Raw genomic sequence first — 22,905 nt, 5'->3', positions numbered from 1 at the left:
GGAAACCGTGATAAAATCAACAAGATTCCAGACTCATCATAGACTTGGGGGAAAAAAGACAGACATATATCACGGCCTGCTGGAGTATAGTAAAAATAAAAAACATTTTAAAGCAACAATTTTGAAGATAGATATTTTTGTTTTGCAAATTTGCCGTCATTGAACAGAAACCAAGATGGAGATTTCATTGCAACTAATTAGAAATTCCTCTTTTAGGTATGTAATAAAGGATCTTCGCACAAAATAATGTACGATACACGAGCGGTATGTTTTCTTTCAATTCTTGGAAATTAAAAAAGCTCAACTACGTTTCGCTTTTTCAAACTTTTCCTCAAACATGAAAACTACAACATACCGCTCTTGTAACGCATATTACTATTGTTACTTGAAGTGGTTAGGCATCCCAGATAGATAAGCATCTATATTACACAGTGAGGAATGGCCAACAAGCTTGGAGATCACGTACATATTCCCATAATTAACTAGACTCCGTGCGAAGATATGTCTCGCGTAAATTGATATTTATCTACAAGTAGACTTTCTCTTGTCAATGAAAGTGCAGTCATTTACATATTACATTATTCTAGACTTGTTATATTAAATTAAACGTGGATACACTAACAAAAGGGTTAAATGTTTGCCGAGGGGAGAATTTAATACCACATCCAACAATAGCAGTAATCAAGAAACACGGCCTTGCACCAGTAAAGTGTAAATTTAATACTTTAATCTCAGGAACCAATGTTAACCCCCAGCTACTGTTGCCGCTATGAATGCAGCGGATTCTCTGAAGGACATATTACATAAACACAAATGTAATTTAAACTCTGTGGTTTGGGTCTACTTGTTAACATGGGGCTACCATGGATTCTGCGTGTAACAGGGTAGAGTTTAGAGTTATGATAACGCACAATTTCATGTATTATCTCGACCCCAGAAAACCTTTGTAGTTGTTGCTAAAGACAGGAGAGCACAGTTTAAAATCCACAGTGCCAAAAACTCACAGTAAGGGTATGATATACTGTAGGTGTGTATTATCCGTTTTTGCTCTTAAGGGGTTAAGTACATCTTACAGCAGTAAAAGTTTTGGATATATTCAACTTTTTTTTCCTCCATTACTGTATCTTGTACAATAATGAAAATTGGTATGTGTAAAACACTGTCCTTCTGCTGTATGAAAAAAATATTTTTAAGATTAAAAAATAAATATATAATAATAATAATAATAATAATAATAATAATAATAATAATAATAATAATAATAATAATAATAATAATAATTTATTTAACCTGGCAGAGTTAAGGCCATACGGCCTTCTCTAACACTCAACCAAGAGTAAAACTGCGTTACAAAAAACACTACAAATTTACAAAGTACACTACAATTTTAAACATAAAACTGAATAAGATAATAATAATAAAATGTAAACAACAAGTAAGTGGAAATCAGACATAATATATAACATACAGAAAGAAAGAAAAAAGCATAATAAAATGTGAACAGCAGGTCAAAATAAATGAGACATACAAAGTATAAAAAATAAGAATTATTGATAATAATAATAATAATAATAATAATAATAATAATAATAATAATAATGACAAAACATAAGAATAGTAATAATAATAATAATAATAATAATAATACACAAACGATTAGAGAAAACACGGAAATTTTACTTGAAGCAAGTAGAGCGATCGGTTTGGAAGTAAATCCCGAAAAGACAAAGTATATGATTATGTCTCGTGACCAGAATATTGTACGAAATGGAAATATAAAAATTGAGATTTATCCTTAGAAGAGGTGGAAAAATTCAAATATCTCGGAGCAACAGTAACAAATATAAATGACACTCGGAAGGAAATTAAACGCAGAATAAATATGGGAAATGCGTGTTATTATTCGGTTGAGAAGCTCTTATCATCCAGTCTGCTGTCAAAAAATCTGAAAGTTAGAATTTATAAAACAGTTATATTACTTCTGTATGGTTGTGAAACTTGGACTCTCACTCTGAGAGAGGAACATAGGTTCAGGGTGTTTGAGAATAAGGTGCTTAGGAAAATATTTGGGGCTAAGCCGGATGAAGTTACAGGAGAATGGAGAAAGTTGCACATCGCAGAACTGCACGCATTGTATTCTTCACCTGACATAATTAGGAACATTAAATCCAGACGTTTGAGATGGGCAGGGCATGTAGCACGTATGGGCGAATCCAGAAATGCATATACAGTGTTAGTTGGGAGACCGGAGGGAAAAAGACCTTTAGGGAGGCCGAGACGTAGATGGGAGGATAATATTAAAATGGATTTGAGGGAGGTGGAGTATGATGATAGAGACTGGATTAATCTTGCACAGGATAGGGACCGCTGGCGGGCTTGTGTGAGGGCGGCAATGAACCTTCGGGTTCCTTAAAAGCCATTTGTAAGTAAGTAATAATAATAATACTAATAGTAGTAATAAAATAGTGCAGTACAAAGCATACAATGAATACAATATTTTTAAGTACACACAGTAAGGAAAATTATGATTATATATAGCTCAACCTATCACATTATAGATATACCATTATGGAAAGTATGAAAACAAACATATAAAATAAGTTAAATATCACTAGAACATAAAAAAATGTGAATACATGGAAACATGCAAGACAACACTGGCCATAAGAGTAAGTTAGTTTGGCAACTCGTATATATATTTTCTTCAAAATTCAAAATGGTGGCAGTTTACTGTGCAGTGATGAAGCGTTTCCCTCATAACTCATAAACTTGTTAACTTTTTCATGTTCTCACTCTTTTATTTTATTGCTGAAAATCATGTTTACAATATCATGCTCTTTCAACTACATTCCTTAATAAATTTTTTTAGAAAGAAAATAGTGATATTTGACCATTTTTTAAACGAATTTATTTTTTATCAATCTATCAAAGGTAGAGAAGTGATCTTAAATCATATTGTAGATATGACATGCATAAATGCACACAAAAAGTTCATTACATAATGTTGTATAGTTTTTTAGTTATGTGGGAAACGCTTCGTCACTCCACAGTGAACTAAATTTTGAAAAAAAAAAAAAGTGAATATTTTTTTTCAATCGTAAAAATATTTTTTTCACATAGCAGAAGGGCAGTGTTTTACATATACTAATTTTCATTATTGTACAAGATACAGTAATGGAGAAAAAAATGTTGAATATTTACAAAATTTTACTGCTGTAAGCTGTACCTAACCCCTTAAGGTGAGATCAGAGACGCTATATTACCAATGTCAAATTAATAATTTTAAGTAACTTCATCTCAGAACTTATTAATGTAGATATCTCTATGAATATTTTATCTCAGACTCTTTACGTATCTTAAAAGTGCTGTGTTCTTGTGTAGAAAGTGTACTTTAACTACAGTAATCTCACTAGAGGTTTTGATTTATATACAAAAATCAAAACTAGAGTGGGATTTAATTGACTATTACACGATTAGAAAAAAAGTATATAAAGATTAGAAGAAATAAAATACTCTAATGCATTAACATATTAATTGACTTACTAAAATATTATTATTGTACCAACTCATCATTACAAATATTCCGCTAGATGGCAGTAGTGTGTTATGATCGGCTGTTCTCGTTACCAGTTGTGCCAACTAAACAATCTTCATTGAACTCTATGGACGATTACTAGTCAAACCGTCGCATTCTACTTCAATTATCAATATATATTACACAATCTCTGACACGTGACTATCCACAATCTCATACAGCAGAAACTATAACATAACCTAAATAATATAAACAAGATAAATGATGGAAAAGTTTTAATTAAGGATGATGAAATAAACGTGAATCATTTTAAAAAGTATAATTATTGAAAGTACAATGTTGGCAAACAAAGAAACAATTGCAAGGGAGGTGATAAAAACAAATGCTAGAGAGGTGATAAAAACTGAAGGATAAGCAACCGTGATTGGTTGAAGCAGGTACCGTTTTATTGGTCAAAAATAGTATGACGTAGTAGAAGGATAATAGTGAAAATAAATTATGATTTTATTAGTAACCGGCTAGATTTTAAGAAAAATAGAAATGAAATCAAAGTGATAGGGGAAATTTTTATTTTGTCTATTTTGCCTTTTCAAGGTGTTTCTTACTAATTCAATAATAAATGTCTTTTTTGTCATTTTAAAGCAATATTTCTTGTTTATTTGCAATTTTCTAATTAATTGTAATGTAATGTGTATGCCATTTAAATATTTGAAACAATGACTACTTTTACTAACAATAGTAAACAAAAGTAATTTATTTCTGTGCTTAATCTGCTAATAATCGTGCTTTAATACTATTGGTGTAATATGAATAATGATCGACAATCCACAGTTACAAATATAATATTGTCATGTCTTCACGGTACCAACAATCAGCTTTATAATTTTAAATATTAAGCTCGTTCTCATAGAAGTTGTCACGTAGCATTTCCAATTGCTTGCTTTCATATTTTCAAATCTTACTGTTACAATTTTGTGCTACACGTGTTTATTATTGTAGGAGAAAGAAATTTGAGTACGGAACAGTCAGTTATTGTCGGGTGACAGAAGGTAGGGGAGAGTCGGGTAGTATCGGACATCGGGTAATATCGGACAGTGAGTTTCTTTCATCTACCACACGATGATAGTACGTGATTGACATGGTTACGTTTCTGTGATGTCGCATAGAGAAACGTAACCATGTCATTCAGGTACTACCATATGGTGGTAGATGAAAGAAACGCACTGTCTGATATTACCCGATGTCCGATACTACCCGACTCTCCCCTATAAGATCGGTTAGCTAAATTCAGTAACCATTGCAAAGTAAACTTCATGCTTACGTTAGTGAATTTGGTGCCCATGTGTTTTCAACGGATGGAACAGTTTTGTTATGTAAGGTTTGTGAAAAGACAGTTAATCACGAAAAAAAGTATTTTATAAGTCAACATGTGTCACCTACGAAGTAAATATGTGTGTTATGTTGATATAATTTAAATTTATTGCTAAAATATATTGTGCCTTTTTAAAATGTATAATGCCTTTTTCAAAGATTATTGTGCCTTTTTTACGTCTTTATTGCCCTTTTTTGCCTGCCTATTTTAACTATTATAAATGCTTCAACATCCGTGTTCTAATGATAACACTATAATTATGTATCAAATGCTATTAACACTTAGATACAAGTTTTACTGTAACATATTTCCAACAAAATTACTCAAATGTTACAAGGATTGTCTACTTTGCGGTAAAATGCTTTAAGGTACAACCAATATAATTAAGTCTCCTAATTCCTAAAGTAGGTGCTACTAGATATTATCCAAAACTATCAGCATTTGTGGTAGATACTAATGTTCGTAGTTGTGTTGTCATTAATTTTTTTATTAGTTTTCGATATAGCCTATAAGAACTATCCCATTAATTTACAGAACTTTGTAATTAAATTTCATGCATACACTTACAGTTTGACAGGCTGGCGTGAGGAAGTATACAAAAGAACTCACCTGTAAGAAAAAGAAAATATACAATTAGATAAAACTTATCTTTTAATGAAATTACCACAAGTCATTTAAATATACGTTCCTGTAAATATGACATATTTGTCTAAATCCAGTAGGACCATTCTTATCTGATGTCCGCGACTGCTTATTCAATATACAGTAGAACTTGGTTATAACGACATCCAAAGGACCTTAAAAATTACGTCGTTATAAACGAGTGTCGTAGTAACCGAGATTCATATTATGAGTCTAGTAAGGTGGAAAATGGAAAATAACAAACTTAATTAGCCTTATTTTAGATTTATGTATTTACTTTTAAGTCTATCATCCATATTAATAATAAATCTGTAGCCGAAATTTTTCTGGTAATTTTCGATTTTCCAAAAATAATTGTTCCTAACATATATAATTAATCACCCTGAAACCGAAAATCGCTTTTTTGAAATATTTGTTTGTATATCTGTCTGTCTGTCTGTCTGTCTGTCTGTATGTTTGTTACCTTTTCACGCGATAATGGCTGAACCGATTTATATGAAAATTGGAATATATATTAAGTTCGTTGTAACTTAGAATTTAGGCTATATGGCATTCAAAATATTTTATTTAAAAGGGGGGTTTTAAGGGGGCTTGAATTAAATAAATCGAAATATCTCCCTTATTATTAATTTTCACAAAAAATATTACATAACTAAAGTTTCTTTAAAAATAATTTCCGATAAGTTTTATGCCTTGAAAAATTTTGATAGGACTGGTATTTAATGAGATAAATGAGTTTTAAAATTAAAATAACTGCCATCTAAGGCCGTGTAATGAATTAAAAAACAAATGACTTCGTTTATAAGGGGCCTTGGGCAGCAATAATCGAAAGCTATGAAAGATAGCCTACAGATAATGTTTCTGTGTTTGTATGAAGTAAAATCGGAAGCTAAATTAACCGATTTGTATAATTAATTATTGGAAAGTGTAGTTTCTCTAGATGGACATAATGCTATAATGTTATCACAGTAACTTCTGAGTGAATCGAGGACAGGTAAGATTAAAATAGCTTCTTATGCACAGAAAACTTTATAGGCTATTCTGTACATTCGTTTCCTGTATTTCCTAAAATAATTTTTATGACCAAATGAGTGGCCTCTGGATCAAAATGATCGCATTTTAATTATGCAAATACAATTTAAATTAAGTAACATAATAAACGATTTATCTTTATATCAAACATGAATGTTCCCTGGATCAAATGTTCTATTTTAATTATGTAATTACTTTATATTTATTTCTAACGGGTGCAGCGGAGCGCACGGGTACGGCTAGTGAACATAATAAAATACATTACAATTATAAATTCAGTATTCTGTATTAAAACAGTTTGTTCAGAATTCACCAAACTTCTTTAGTCTACTATGGAGTGAAGTAATCAGTCATTTTACTCTGTTGTCTCATACTTGCCCAATACACACTTTCTAAATTACGTTCTATATTCATTATTTCAGTTGCAACTTCATTGCTCCCTCCCCTAGCTTGATCAGTTTTCTTCAAATGCAACAATTTCATCCTTGCTCTTCCAAATCGTTTGCACTGTGGAATTAACTAGGCCAAACTCACGACACACGTCAGCTTTTTAAATTCCATTCTCAACTTAATGAATCGCTTTAACTTTTTCTTCCAACGTTAAAACTTTTCTTTTAGTGGCCATACTGCGTTAAAATGCGTGCACTTATGATGGGATATGATGATAGAGACTGGATTAATCTTGAACAGGATCGGTACCGATGGCGGGCTTATGTGAGGGCGGCAATGAACCTGCGGGTTCCTTTAAAGTCACTTGCAAGTAAGTAAGTATTTCTTAAAATACTTTTGTTCTTAAAAAATCTTATTCCAAACTGAGGTTGAAAATGACGTTATATGCGAGGTAGACGCATATACATTTGTCGTATTAAGCAAGGTAGAAAAGCATATGTCTTACGGGGAATTATTTGCGACCACAGAATACTTGACGTTATAGGCGAGATGTCGAACAAAACGAGGTCGTTATAACCAAGTTCTACTGTATTCGCAGCTTCACTCCATATCTGAATACATTTCTCTACTGTGTAAAAGTTTTTGCTAAAGAGCATATCTTTTAATTTAGTTTTAAAAACGGTAATAAGCTTTTTATTAATATTTCTATTGTTAAGAGAATTTTATTAAAACGTTTCACACTCACAATAAACTGGGTTATTAAAAACGTAATCTACAGGGTGATCCGTTTTGATATAGATAAAATAAAAACACTGTAAAACATTTACTACTAAACTTTATTTGTTGAAACTTTGTGTATACAGCATTGAAACATGGGACATTCCTCAGAATTCTACATGACGCTCATTGCGTACTCTGCACAACTCGTTACAGTGGTGCAATTCATCCCATGCCCGATGTAACATCATAGGGGTGATTTGTTGGAAGGGTTGAGTAATTTTCACCCTTAGATCATCAATATTCCTGGGTTTCTGTGAATAGGCAGTGTCTTTAATAAAATCCCACATCAAAAAGTCAGGAGACGTTAGATCTGGGGAGTTTGGGGGCCAAGCAATCACGATCACAACACATACGATTGAAAACAACGAACCTCCCATGCCCAGTGAGAGGGTGCACCATCTTGTAGGAATACAATGTTCATATTGTTGTTTTCCTCGAGTTATGGCAACAGAAACAACTGCAATATATTCAAGTAAGAGCCATAGAGTTTGTCTTTTCTGCAAAGAAGAATGGTCCGTAAAGTTCATTGCGACTCACTCCACAACATACATTAACTTTTGGACTTGTGTGTTTTTACCAATGAACCAACAAGATTACAAAGAAGAGCTAAAGACAATCAAATAATCAAATACATAGCACAAGAAAACGGATACAACCCCAACATAATAGACAACATAATAGGTCTACGAAAGACAAAACATACTCACAAAAAGACATAAGAATACAACACAAACACAAGAAGACAAAAAATACATCACACTAACATACGAAAACAAAAACACACACAAGATTGCAACCTCATTCAAGAACTTAAATTACAACATCGCATACAGATCAAAAAATAATACTCTACAAAAACATCTCAACACACATACAAATACAACCACACAGGCGTATACAAACTCAAATGTAACACCTGCAACAACTTCTACATAGGACAGGCAGGAAGATCATTTAAAACACGTTACAAAGAACACACATCACAGCCATAACAAAATTACAATACACTTCCACATATGCAGAACACATCACAAATGCTAACCACACCTACAGAGACATCGACACAGACATGGAAATTCTACACATCCAACCAAAAATCCAGAAACTAATCACACTAGAATAATATGAAATACATAGACACACAAAAACACACCCCAACGAAATTCTCAACATACGACTCAATTTCAGAACACACACACTCTTTGACTCCATATTACACTACACAAACACACCCCCACAGGAAACAAAAGGCGCCAAGACCAGCAACAGCCAGTTCTGAAGAAGGTCAATAACAGATCGAAACATGTTAAAGAGATACAGTAATATTTAACATGAGAAAGACATATAATACATATTCCGAAGGGATATAGTGTTAAAAGTTGTGTAATCAAGGTGTATAAAAAGAATTAATGTAAGAAAAAAATAAACAGTACGAGATATGCCAAAATGCATAAGGACCTGTGTTCTGGTTATTGTAACTTATTCAAGGCATTGAAATACAGACGTGGAAAGTTTCGGAATAATATAATATGTTTTCTCCGTTTGTCTTCAACTTTTATTAGGCTGTTTTGTAATTGTTATAGTTATAGATGATGAAGGACGTTCACATTGTGTTAGGCTCCAATATATTATAAAAAAACCCAATTACGATTTTGTTCTCCAGAAGTGCACCTAAGAATTTCTCAACGGACAATCTCAGACATAACAGGAGTCGAAACCAGTCCGTCTGCGTAATAGGCATCATAAAGTTATATATAGAATATAAAACTGTAGAATATGCCATTAGGGAAGTTCAGAATAACACAGAGGGTTTGGAATTGAACGGGTTACATCAGCTTCTTGTCTATGCGGATGACGTGAATATGTTAGGAGAAAATCCACAAACGATTAGGTAAAACGCAGATTTTCTACTTGAAGCAAGTAAAGTGATAGGGTTGGAAGTAAATCCCGAAAAGACTAAGTATATGATTATGTCTCATGACCAGAATATTGTACGAAATGGAACTATAAAAATTGGAGATTTATCCTTCGAAGAGGTGGAAAAATTCAGATATCTTGGAACAACAGTAACAAATATAAATGACACTCGGGAGGAAATTAAACACAGAATAAATATGGGAAATGCGTGTTATTATTCGGTTGAGAAGCTTTTGTCATCTAGTCTTCTGTCAAAAAATCTGAAAGTTAGACTTTATAAAACAGTTATATTACCGGTTGTTCTGTATGGTTGTGAAACGTGGACTCTCACTTTGAGAGAGGAACAGAGATTAAGGGTGTTTGAGAATAAGATTCTTAGGAAAATATTTGGGGCTAAGAGGGATGAAGTTACAGGAGAATGGAGAAAGTTACACAACGCAGAGCTGCACGCATTATATTCTTCACCTGACATAATTAGGAACATTAAATCCAGACGTTTGAGATGGGCAGGGCATGTACTGTAGCACGTATGGTCGAATCCAGAAATGCATATATAGTGTTAGTTGGGAGGCCGGAGGGCAAAAGACCTTTGGGGAGGCCGAGACGTAGATGGGAGGATAATATTTAAATGGATTTGAGGGAGGTGGGATATGATGGTAGAGACTGGATTAATCTTGCTCAGGATAGGGACCAATGGCGGGCTTATGTGAGGGCGGCAATGAACCTCCGGGTTCCTTAAAAGCCATAAATAAGTAAGTATAGAATATAAAATGCACTCAATAATAATTGAAAACCAAGTGGTATGAATATATTCTTACATCCTTATACCTAATATACAAACTTGCAAGCATAAACTTGGAATTCGTATTTCACTATTTGACGTCGGTGCAAGTTTGGAGCACTTTTCACGAGAGTGCATAATGGCAGTGAATAGTAATAACTTACAACATGAGTTTATCGCTTTATCGATTCTTAGTTAATGTATGACTTCTCAGATCCTCGTGCAATACACAGCCGTGAAACAGGAATTAATAAATGAGACGGAAGGAAGGAGTTTGGAACCGTGTCAATTCTCGCGGAAGAATATTTGGGCCAAAAACACATTTTATTTTATTTTATGCTTAAACTGTAGAAGTCAGAAACTCAGCCGAAGTGCTGAAGTTTAAACTAACTCCAGTTGTTACAAGATTAACGGTATTTGGATAAGAAATTATAAGATCCTTCGGATGAAATGAACTGTGAAAAAGTGAGAGAGTTTCAAAATAATGATAATTATAATCTCAGGAGACGCTGGAAGGTGTAGTCACAGTATCCTAGCAACGTAAATTACAATAATTCTTATCCAATGTTAGTCTTCCTATTCTTCTTTTCTAAAGAATTATTCTAAAAATTATGTTAAAACTGTAATAAATACAATCACTTCAAGGCTTTGAAAGTTTAATTTTCAGACATGCTATAATATCACAAAACACTGATTTAGGGATCGTAATGAACAAATGGACGAAATAGATTGAGCAGAATTAATATGATCATGAAAACAAAATAAAGGAAAATGCCATATGCAATTAATGATGACAAAAAGAAGAATAAACAAATTAAAAACAAGCATGAGAAGAATATAAAGGAAAAAGTGAAAATAATTAGAACAAAGAGAAGAATGAGCTAAATAAAAATAAGTATCAGATGGAAATAAGGAGAAGAATTGACAAAAGCGGGAAGAGCAAAGTAAAAATGAGAATAAAAATAACTATGAGAAGAAAATGTAGAGAAGGACAAGAAAAAGGGCAAAGAGAAGAATGAGGAGAATAAAAATAAGTATGAGATGGAAATAAGGAGAAGAATTAAGAAGAGCGGGAAGACCAAAGAAAAAATGAGAATAAAAATAACTATGTCAAGATACTGAACAGAAAGACAAGAGAAAGAATAAAGAGTAGAATGAGCAGAATAAAAATAAATACGAGAAGAAAATAAGGTGAAGAATGGAGAAGAGCGGAAAGGGCAAAGAAAAATGAGAATAAAAATAAATATGAGAAGATAATGAAGAGAAGGACAAGAAAAAGGATAAAGAGGAGAATGAGCAGAATAAAAATAAGTACGGGAAGAAAATAAGAATGGAGATAAGCGGAAAGAGCAAAAAAAAATGAGGAGAATAAAAACAAGTACGAGAAGAAAATAAGGATAAGAATCGACAAGAGCGGAAAGAGCAAAGAAAAAATGAGGAGAATAAAAAATGAATATAAGAAGATAATGAAGAGAAGGACAAGAAAAAAGATAAAGAGGAGAATGAGCAGAATAAAAATAAGTAAGAAAAGAAAATAAGAAGAAGAATGGAGAAGAGTGGAAAGAGCAAAAAAATGATGAGAATAAAAATAAGTATGAAAGGATAATGAATAGGACAAGAAAAAGGATAAAGAGAAGAATGAGCAGAACAAATATAAGTAAGAAAATAAAATAAGAAGAAGAATGGAGAAGAGTGGAAAGAGCAAAAAAATGATGAGAATAAAAATAAGTATGAAAGGATAATGAATAGGACAAGAAAAAGGATAAAGAGAAGAATGAGCAGAACAAAAATAAGTACGAGAAGAAAATGAGGAGAATGAAGAGCGAAATGAGCAAAAAAATGATGAGAATAAAAATAAGTATGAAAGGATAATGAATAGGACAAGAAAAATGATAAAGAGAAGAATGAGCAGAATAAAAATTAGTACGAGAAGAAAATAAGGAGAACAATGGAGAAGAGCGGAAAGAGCAAAGAAAAAATTAGGAGAATAAAAATAAGTATACGAAGATAATGAAGAGAAGGACAAGAGAAAGGATATAAAGAAGAATGAGCAGAATAAAAATAAATACGAGAAGAAAATGAGGAGAAGAATGGAGAAGAGCGGAAAGAGCAAAGAAAAATTTATAATAAAAATAACTATGAGAAGATAATGAAGGGAAGGACAAGAGAAAGGATAAACGGAGTAATGAGGAGAATAAAAATAAATATGAGAAGAAAATAAAGATAAGAATGGAGAAGAGCGGAAAGAGCAAAGAAAAAATGAGAATAAAAATAACTATGAGAAGATAATGAAGAGAAGGACAAGAGAAAGGACATAGAGAAGAATGAGCAGAATAAAAATAAATATGAGAAGAAAATAAGGAGAAGAATGGAGAAGAGCGTAGAGAGGAAAGAAAAAATTAGAATGAAAATAACTATGAAAAGATAATAAAGAGAAGAACCAAGAAAAGGGAAAAAGAAAAGAATGAGCAGAATAAAAATAAGTACGAGAAGAAAATAAGGAAAATAATGAAGAAGAGCGGAAAGAGCAAAGAAAAAAGAGAACAAAAATGACTATGAGAAGATAATGAAGAGAAGAACAACAAAAATGATAAAGAGAAGAATGAGCAGAATAAACATAAGTACGAGAAGAAAATAAAGAGAAGAATGGACAAGAGCGGAAAGAGAAAAGAGAAATTGAGAATAAAAATAACTATGAGGAGATAATGAAGAGAAACGGAAAGAGCAAAGAAAAAATGAGAATAAAAATAAGTATAAGAATATAATGAAGAGAAGGACAAGAAAAGGGAAAAGAGGAGAATGAGGAGAATACAAATAAATACGAGAAGAAAATAAAGATAATAATGGAGAAGAGCGGAAAGAGCAAATAAAAAATCAGAATAAAAATAACTATGACAAGATAATGAAGAGAAGGACAAGAGAAAGGATAAAGAGAAGTATGAGCAGAATAAAAATAAGTACGAGAAGAAAATAAGGAGAAGAATGGAGAAGAGCGGAAAGCGCAAGGAAAAAATTAGAATAAAAATAACTATGAGAAGATAATGAAGAGAAAGACAAGAAAAAGGATAAAGAGAAGAATGAGAAGAATAAAAATAAGTATAAGAAGAAAATAAGGAGGAGAATAGGAAGAAACACTAGAAATACTACTGAAAGAGAATGATGAGGAAGGTGGAGAGGTGGAAAACATTTTGCTTTCATGTCATTACTTCTGGGAATGAAAACAAACTGCGTTTCGCGCTGAAGAACAAGGTGGGAAATTACGCACGCACACAGAAATGCATGCAGCACCGCAGTGCAGTGTGTAAATGGAGCCCAGGCTCTCCGCCATCAGATTGCTACAGCAGTAGTAGCAGCTTCATTAACACAGATGGGCACGGCGCGACGGGGAAAAGCCACGTTCCATCCTGACACTACACACTGACTCATGTCAACTGCCCCACTAGTCATAAGCAATGACGTCATTGTTTGTCAAGCTGCATAGCCTCGAACCGTAGACTGCTGACTGAGGGCTAAATACACAGCAGAACTAGAACACTGCCACAATTATTATCAATGTCAGCTTGGTGGATGTGTGGAACAAACTTCAGTACTGGAGAGAGCATGTTGATAATGTTACGGGTAGAGCATGGAGGGCACTTCACTTTATTATGAGAATCTTGAAAAAGGCTAGCCCCAAATCGAGGGAAATAGCATATCTAACGTTAGTGCGACCGTTAATGGAATACGGAACTACATGTTGGCATCCCTATAGAATATATCAGGTAAATTCCTTAGAAAGAATCCAGTATAGGGCAGATAAATTTGTTAAAGGTAAAAGAGAAGATGGAAACGATACGATAAAAGAACTTAAATGGGAAACTTTGGAAAACTAGAATAACATCATTGTATAGAGCACATCTAGGTCAGAAAGCATGGGTAGACATAACGGCTAGGTTAGAAAAGCCAACGTACTATGGTAGGAACGATCATGATTTTAAAATCAAATGTAGGAAACAGAAAACGGATGAAGGTAAATTCTCATTCTTAAATAGAACTATAAATGATTGGAATGACCTACCTGCAGCGATCTTTGAGGGCTGTCCTTCCTTAAGGAGATTCAAGAATAACTTAAAAAGTTGTGTGTAAAGTGCAAATTAAAATTAAGGTAACATTTAATTTTTTAAGGTGATATGTATTTTATTTAGCCTGACGAGTTTACTTCCTTGGTTTGAATGGTAAATTATTTAAAAATAGCGTGTAAGAGGGCCTTAGACTAGAAATGTTTAGCTTAAATGTAGTTCTCTTTATAAGTATGCATAAGGATGTAATTATTTGACTTATTTGAAATGTTGTATCAGTGAAGCGAGGTGAGTCAGTGAAGTTATGGTTTTACAGTGCAGTGAACAGTTCCGATCAGTGATAATTTATAGCGTCAAATGAAATGTTTCTATAGTGTCAGTGAAATGCGTCATAGTGCCACTACAGTGAGTGAGATGAGAGTAAAGTGAAAGACTATTGAAACTTTTGTAGGGCCTATACATATGTAGTTGTATTGTAAAATTAGGTTATTTTATGTTTTATTATTAATTGTAATTATTGTGTTAAACTGTATTGTGTATTCTTATTATATGGTATATATAATTATATTGTGTATTGTATAATTGTATTGTATATTGTTTATCATTTTATTGTGTATTGTTTATATTGTGTATACCACTACCACCGGGTGCTTGCCCACTTGCAGTGTAAATAAATACATACATAGTATTTGGAGTACGTACACAATGTTGAACATGTACCAGTTTCTCTCATTAAACAGTGTCGGTCTTTTAAATTTGCTGTTTTGTGAGATTTTGATGTTTTTAAAGCAATTTTCAGGACGCTTGGTTGGTTCAGTCATTCATTCATTCATTCATTCATTCATTCATTCATTCATTCATTCATTCATTCATTCATTCATTCATCCCTCACAGCTTTCTGCTCAAGGGTAGAGTCTTTCACTGCAAACTAGCATTCTCAAATATTTTATATTTTCTGTCTTCTTTGTCTTCGTATATGATCCATATGTCTTAATATAGTCTATCACAGCGGTGACCAACTCGGGTGTCGAGATTACATCGTGTAATCACAGACATTCAAACGGGTATACCAGAAATTTCCTGTACATTGCTGTTTTTTTCATTCACGTACTGAAAGCAAGCAGTGGCGGTATCATGTCGCTCTACAAACTCTGTCTCTACGAGCAATAAGAGTTGGTTTCGTAAAGAATGAGAAGGAAAACATTGTCACACTGAATAATGTAGTATTATTATTATTATTATTATTATTATTATTATTATTATTATTATTATTATTATTATTATTATTATTGTAAAGAGATAGGTTTGGAAGTAAATCCCGAAAAGACAAAGTATATGATTATGTTTCGTGACGAGAATATTGTACGAAATGGAAATATAAAAATTGGAAATTTATCTTTTGAAGAGGTGGAGAAGTTCAAATATCTTGGAGCAACAGTAACAAATATAAATGATACTCGGGAGGAAATTAAACACAGAATAAATATGGGAAATGCCTGTTATTATTCGGTTGAGAAGCTTTTATCATCCAGTCTGCTGTCAAATAATCTGAAAGTTAGAGTTTATAAAACAGTTACATTACCGGTTGTTCTTTATGGTTGTGAAACACGCCGTCCCAGCATGCCCCACACGTGTTCAATTGGGTTCATGTCAGGACTCCTTGCTGGCCATGGAAGAACATGGATTCCCACTTATTGGAGATAATCTCCGACCGCATGGGCAATATGCGGCCGTGCATTATCAGGCATTAAAACAAAATTATCGCCTACAAATTGGCCAAATGGCACAACATGATCAGCCAAACATTCATTTATATACCTATCAGCTGTTAGTCTTCCATTTTCAACAAAACTCTGTACGAGCATCCGTACACACTCCTGCCCAAACCATCACTCCACCACCTCCATACGGCACATTTTCGGAAATGCAACACTGTGAAAATCGTTCTCCCCTCCTTCTCCAAACTCTTTCACGTCCATCAGGTGAGCACAGATTGAAACGGGACTCATCGGTGAACAGAACACAGCTCCACTGTCCATTTCTCCAATCCCTGTGATCATTTGCAAAACGCAGTCGTTCAACTCGATGCATCCTGAGAAGTCTGGGATCAGTTGTAGGTCTACTTGATATCAGTCCACTTGCTTTCAACCTCCTTCTAACTGTTTTGGCCGAAATTGGGCATCCATGCATGTTAACAAATTGCTGGGCTACACTAGTAGCTGGCAGGTTGCGCTCCCTAAGAACTCTCAACACCATATACCTGTCTTCATTTGGATTTGTAGCTCTTGGACGACCCGAACCTGGTCTTCTGGTATATTCTAGGGTCTCTCTATACCGTTTTATGGCATCATGTGCTTCTAGCCATATTCATAACATTTGCAATGTAACGTACACTGCGTCCATCATCGTAAAGGGCTGAAGCTCGAGCCACATCTTCAGGTCACATCTTGTTTTAAGACAAATGTTACAACCCCACTTAAACTCAGAAAAAGTAAAAATAAAGAAATAACGAATGATAACGATAATGAAGCACAAAATGGTTGAGACAAAATTGTTATAGCTGAGACTCCGGAAGCAAAATTGGAATATTTGGTTGTAATGGCTTGTTTATAAAACAAAAAACAATCAACAATGTATACACATCTCCATAACAACAGATGGCTACCATAATATTGTATGAGAAGATAATGTTTTGCAAAATACCAGCAAATACTAAAGTGTCCGGTTTTTTTTTTGTTCCTGAGTGTATTATAAAATCTTAATTTATAGTCACAGTCTAGATGAAATATATACAGACGAGATTTACAATATAGTCTACTAGTAAAGCACAAAGTTTTAGTATCAATTTCATGAAGCGTTATTGAATGTCATGAATTCACCTACAGAATAGAAGGCGTGAGAAATTAGGTACTTCTTTAATTTGGCCCTAAATAATCTTATGTTTTGAGTTTCATTTTTTATATCGATAGGGAGGCTATTAAAAATTGTTACTGTACTATAGCGTACTCCTTTTTGATAGCACGATAGACTTGCCGATGGAGTATGAAGTTATTTTTTTGACGTGTATTTATGCTATGAACTGTTGAATTAGTTACAAAGTTTTCACGATTACATACGAGGAAGACTATTAATGAAAAGATATACTGGCAAGCCATGGGCATTATTTGTAGTTTTTTGAAAATAGTCCTACTCGATTCTCTAGATTAGGCACCTACTATTATTCTAATTACTTTTTTTCTGTAATAGGGATATACTGTTACCATCTGTGGAATTTCCGCAGAATATTATTCCAAAACTCATTACCGAGTGGAAGTATGCAAAGTATATTGTTTTTAGAGTATTGATATTTACTATCTTTTGCATAGATCTAATAGCAAAACATGCTGAATTTAGTTTGGGGGTAATTTCTTTAATGTGATTTTTCCAATTCAACACATTATCGATTTTTAAGCCAAGAAATTTGGTTGTTGTTGTTTCTAATAGGAATCTATTGTTAATTATTATACCTGTGTGTTCTTTTAAAGCTACTTCTTCCAGCTTTATGCTATTCCTATATGTTAATCAATTTTAAATCTCTGATTTCATTAAATTAATTGTTCCATGCGTTCACTTTCAACTTAACCAACCAACTAGAAGCAAAGGAACGTAAGGTGAAATGAGGCTATAAAATACTAGGCCTATCAAGGCCCAATATTTGAGAGACGGAAGAAGGCTTTGAACCTAATTATGTTACGTCATTATTTCTGTCCATTACCCCGTAGAGCCTTTCGACGAGAGCAGAATCATATCTAAAGCACCAGCTCTGCTTTCATTCTGTGATTTTATTGCCCGCGTTTCTCTCCTGTAAAATATAACTTCAAAAAGGAGAGACTCTGAATTATGAAATAATCCAACAGGATATCACGCCCATCACTGCAAATAGTGAATGAGTAATGCAACAAGGGACTGCATGTGGTCCCTGCTGGACAAAGTGACGGATTCAAACACTGAATGGGTATCCAGCTGTCCCCAGCGTTTCGGTATTATGTTATGTCGACGAATCAGACAACGACTGGGGCGCCATCTATCAAGTGAGTCCAAAACACGGACTGCTACACACATGGGTACCTTGCTGTACAGTTAATTAAGCTTCTCAAGCTGCAGATACATGACAGTCAAACACAGCAGCATGGCTTGATATTAGAGGATGACACTGATTCTGGGTACATTGGCTGCATCGGAAGATATTTCTTATTGGAAAGGGATATGGCTGCGTGGTGGATGGGAGAAGAAACAGAGGTGAGAGAGGGCGTCAAGAAGGATGGAAAAGTGAAGAAAAAACAGAAGCAATAGAATGGAAAAAGACAGGGTAACGAAGAAAATTAAGGTGGAAAAAGAAAAATAATGAAAGAAAGGCGACCAAGAGAAAAAGGAAATGAAAAAGGAAAGCGAGAGAAAAATAAAAGACAAACTAAGGAGGAAAGAAAAAGAAAACAATGAGAAAAGAATACAAAAAGGAAAGGAGAGATAAAGAAGAAAGGAAAGGTAAAGGAGAGGAAAACAAAAAAGTAAAAAATATATAACGAAATAAGGGGAAAGAAGAAAAAAAATGAGACGTAAAAAAAAAAGAAATGAAAATCAAGACAGGAATAAAAAGAACAAATAACTAAGAAGAGAAAATAAAATAGAATAAAACAAGAAAAGAGGGACATGAATATGATAAGCAAAAACAAAGGAAAGGGAAAGGGAAAGGGAAAGGAAGGAAAGAAAAGAAATAAGAGAAAAAGAAACAGAAGGAAAAAGAAAAGAAAATTAAAGAATAAAAGGAAAAATATAAGAAACAAGACAAAGAGTCCAAACGTGTGGAGTAACGGTGAGCGCGTCTGGCCGCGAAACCAGGTGGCCCGGGTTCGAATCCCGGCTGGGGCAAGTTACCTGGTTGAGGTTTTTTCCGGGGATTTTCCCTCAACCCAATACGATCAAATGCTGGGTAACTTTCGGTGCTGGACCCCGGACTCATTTCACCGGCATTATCACATTCATTTCATTCAGACGCTAAATAACCTTAGATGTTGATACAGCGTCGTAAAATAACCCAATAAAATAAAATAAAACAAGACAAGAACAGGGAAAGAAAGAAAAATAGAAAGGAAAAGAGAGAAAAAATAAGAAAGGAAAATAAAGGAAAGAAAAAGGAAAGGGAAAGGAAAAGGAAAAGGAAAGGAAAGGAAAAGGAAAGGAAAATAAAGGAAAGAAAAAGAAAAAGGAACGGTAAAGGAAAAGGAAAGGGAAAGGAAAAGGAAAGGTAAAGGAAAAGGAAAGGAAAACAAAAATCAGGAAGCAAGGAAAAGAAAAAGGAAAATAAATTAAGAAAAAATAAAAAGGGAAAAAAGAAAGGGCAAGCATCATGATACAAAACTGGAAAAAAAAAAGACAATGTGCGAGGAAAAAAGAAAAATTTGTTAAAAGAAGAAAGGAACAGAAAAGGAAAGAAAAATAACTAAAACTAAGGAAAATAAATTAAGATAGAATAAAAGGGGAAAAAAGAAAGAGAACAAGCATAATGACGCAAGAAAAAAATGGAGAAAAAGTTAATATGAGAGGAGTAAAAGACAAATATGGTAAAGCAAGACTGGAAAAGAAACCCAAGAAAAAGAGGAAGAAATAAGAGGGAAGAGAATAGAAAGACCAGAATAAATGTAAGACAGAATAAATATAAGACAAAGGGCACACATCCAGTCACCATAGAAGAGAAATGATTAGCTCATAGTATTTCGAGAAACTATTTCACTCCACTGGACTTAAGGAAGATACAGCGAACAGGAGCCGATAGCATCGTTCCAGGACAGAACCCAAATCCTTTTCATCAAAAATCGCCAACTAGTAGGCACATACACAAACTACAACTGGACTCTGCCGAGGTTCGAAGTAGGCACGCCAGGACAGGAAGACAGCCACATTATTGCATCTCCCGTGCGTGTTTCATGGAGGAATAGATTTATCCTATTTTGAAAGTCTAAGCCAAATCCCAATAATCCTCGTTAATCCAATAACGGAAGCAAGTGCATTACATCTGCAGCCTGTGATTAACATGTTGCTGTAGGGTATTTGGTTCAAACTCTCAACCGATCCCCCCCCCCCCGTCATCACAAACCCTCGTGGAAACAAAAGTGAAGCGCTCTACCAGAGGGTAGAAATTTCCTAAAGCAATTTATATGTGCAAAGTAATGAACTGTAATACATGACTCTTGGAATTACATACAAGCAGAGACCCTCTGCAAAAGGATTCCAATGACGTCACAGACGCCAACAAAATGTCGTCCACTCTAATTCAATAAAATATCTACACAGCCCTCTCCTGCTAGTTTTCTTTGTTTTTCCCCTGTGGTAATAGAATCTATGTGCTGTGTATTATTGAGTAAACCATTTTAACTCTGGAAACTGGCATTCTACCCGGAATATGATGCGTTATTCTTGTTTTTAAGAGCATTCTATCCTCTAAACAAAAAGAAGAGAGAAAAAAAAAAGAGATATTGCATCCAGCGATATTGTCTCTTTGTGTCTCCAATCCTTTTTCACATAATTTCATGAACATCCCAGCCAATTTTAATGAAGATAACAATCTGTGTATGTCTCACGTCGTACAATGAGACCAGCGCCGTCTGTGAAATGTTCTTTCAACATTATTCCCACAAAGCTATTCAATACAAATAGTAATGTCGTTTAAAACAGACAGTTATTTTCCAGCAAAGTAAAAATCTATCTGTGGTTTCTTTACAGAATTAAATTTCAGCTCAAGTATTCCCTGATTTCTACACAGAATGTTTTAAGTCGAGATCAGAAGAGGTTATGTAAAACATGATTTAAGGGATATGATATGATATGATATGATATGATATGATATGATATGATATGATATATGATATGATATGATATGATATGATATATGATATATGATATGATATGATATATGATATATGATATGATGTATGATATGATATGATATGATATATGATATATGATATGATATATGATATGATATATGATATATGATATGATATATGATATATGATATGATATGATATATGATATATGATATGATATATGATATGATATGATATGATATATGATATATGATATATGATATATGATATATGATATGATATATGATATATGATATGATATATGATATATGATATGATATATGATATATGATATGATATATGATATGATATATGATATGATGTATGATATGATATGATATGATATATGATATATGATATATGATATGATATATGATATATGATATGATATGATATATGATATATGATATATGATATGATGTATGGTATGATATGATATGATATATGATATATGATATATGATATGATATATGATATGATATATGATATGATATATGATATGATATGATATATATGATATATGATATGATATATGATATGATATATGATATATTATATGATATATGATATGATATATGATATGATATAGTATGATATGATATGATATGATATATGATATGATATGATATGATATGATATGATATGATATGATATGATATGATATGATATGATATGATATGATATATGATATGATATGATATATGATATATTATATGATATATGATATGATATATGATATGATATAGTATGATATGATATGATATGATATATGATATGATATGATATGATATGATATGATATGATATGATATGATATGATATGATATGATATGATATGATATGATATATGATATTTATTTGTCAGTCAACTTTACAATTCACAGTTATGGTGGACCTTCACATTTCTGTTTTTCGATCCACCATCCCTTTCTACATACAACTCTTTTCTATTAGTGTATTCTTTGCCGAGAATTTCTTGATTACTTTCTAATGTTCTGTTAAGACTGAATTACTATATGTCCTTCCCCCTCTATCCTCTTCTATTCCCTCCCTCCTACCTAGACTGTCTCCCTTCCATTTTTCTCTCACCTATTAAATATTGCATATTCCTTCCTTAATAATTTGCGTTATTTATTTATTTTATTCTCTACCCTCAAATCCTACCTACTCTTAATTATTGTTTTCGCGCTATTTTCTCCTACATTATTTGCTGATTTTTTCGTTTACTCTATTTTACAACACTTGCATCACTTTTTTTTCCTACCCTCTGTTTATTTACGTATTGATCCCTTTCTCTTCGCTTCACTCCTAAATTTCCTATTTTATTCCTCTTTCCATATATTTATTTCTATAATACTCCTACATTTATAGTACCCCTCATACTACTCCCAACCCATAACATTGAAAAACATCAAATATCTAATTCACTTAATTACACTTGCAATTTCTCTCTCATTCCACTTCACATTTGTTCAGATGTTTTTTTTTTCTTTTCAC

Source organism: Periplaneta americana, chromosome 5, assembly GCF_040183065.1.
Source record: "Periplaneta americana isolate PAMFEO1 chromosome 5, P.americana_PAMFEO1_priV1, whole genome shotgun sequence".
In the NCBI taxonomy this organism is placed as follows: Eukaryota; Metazoa; Arthropoda; class Insecta; order Blattodea; family Blattidae; genus Periplaneta; species Periplaneta americana.
The sequence above is the reverse complement of the archived record's forward strand: the minus strand, read 5'-3'. Positions refer to the sequence as shown.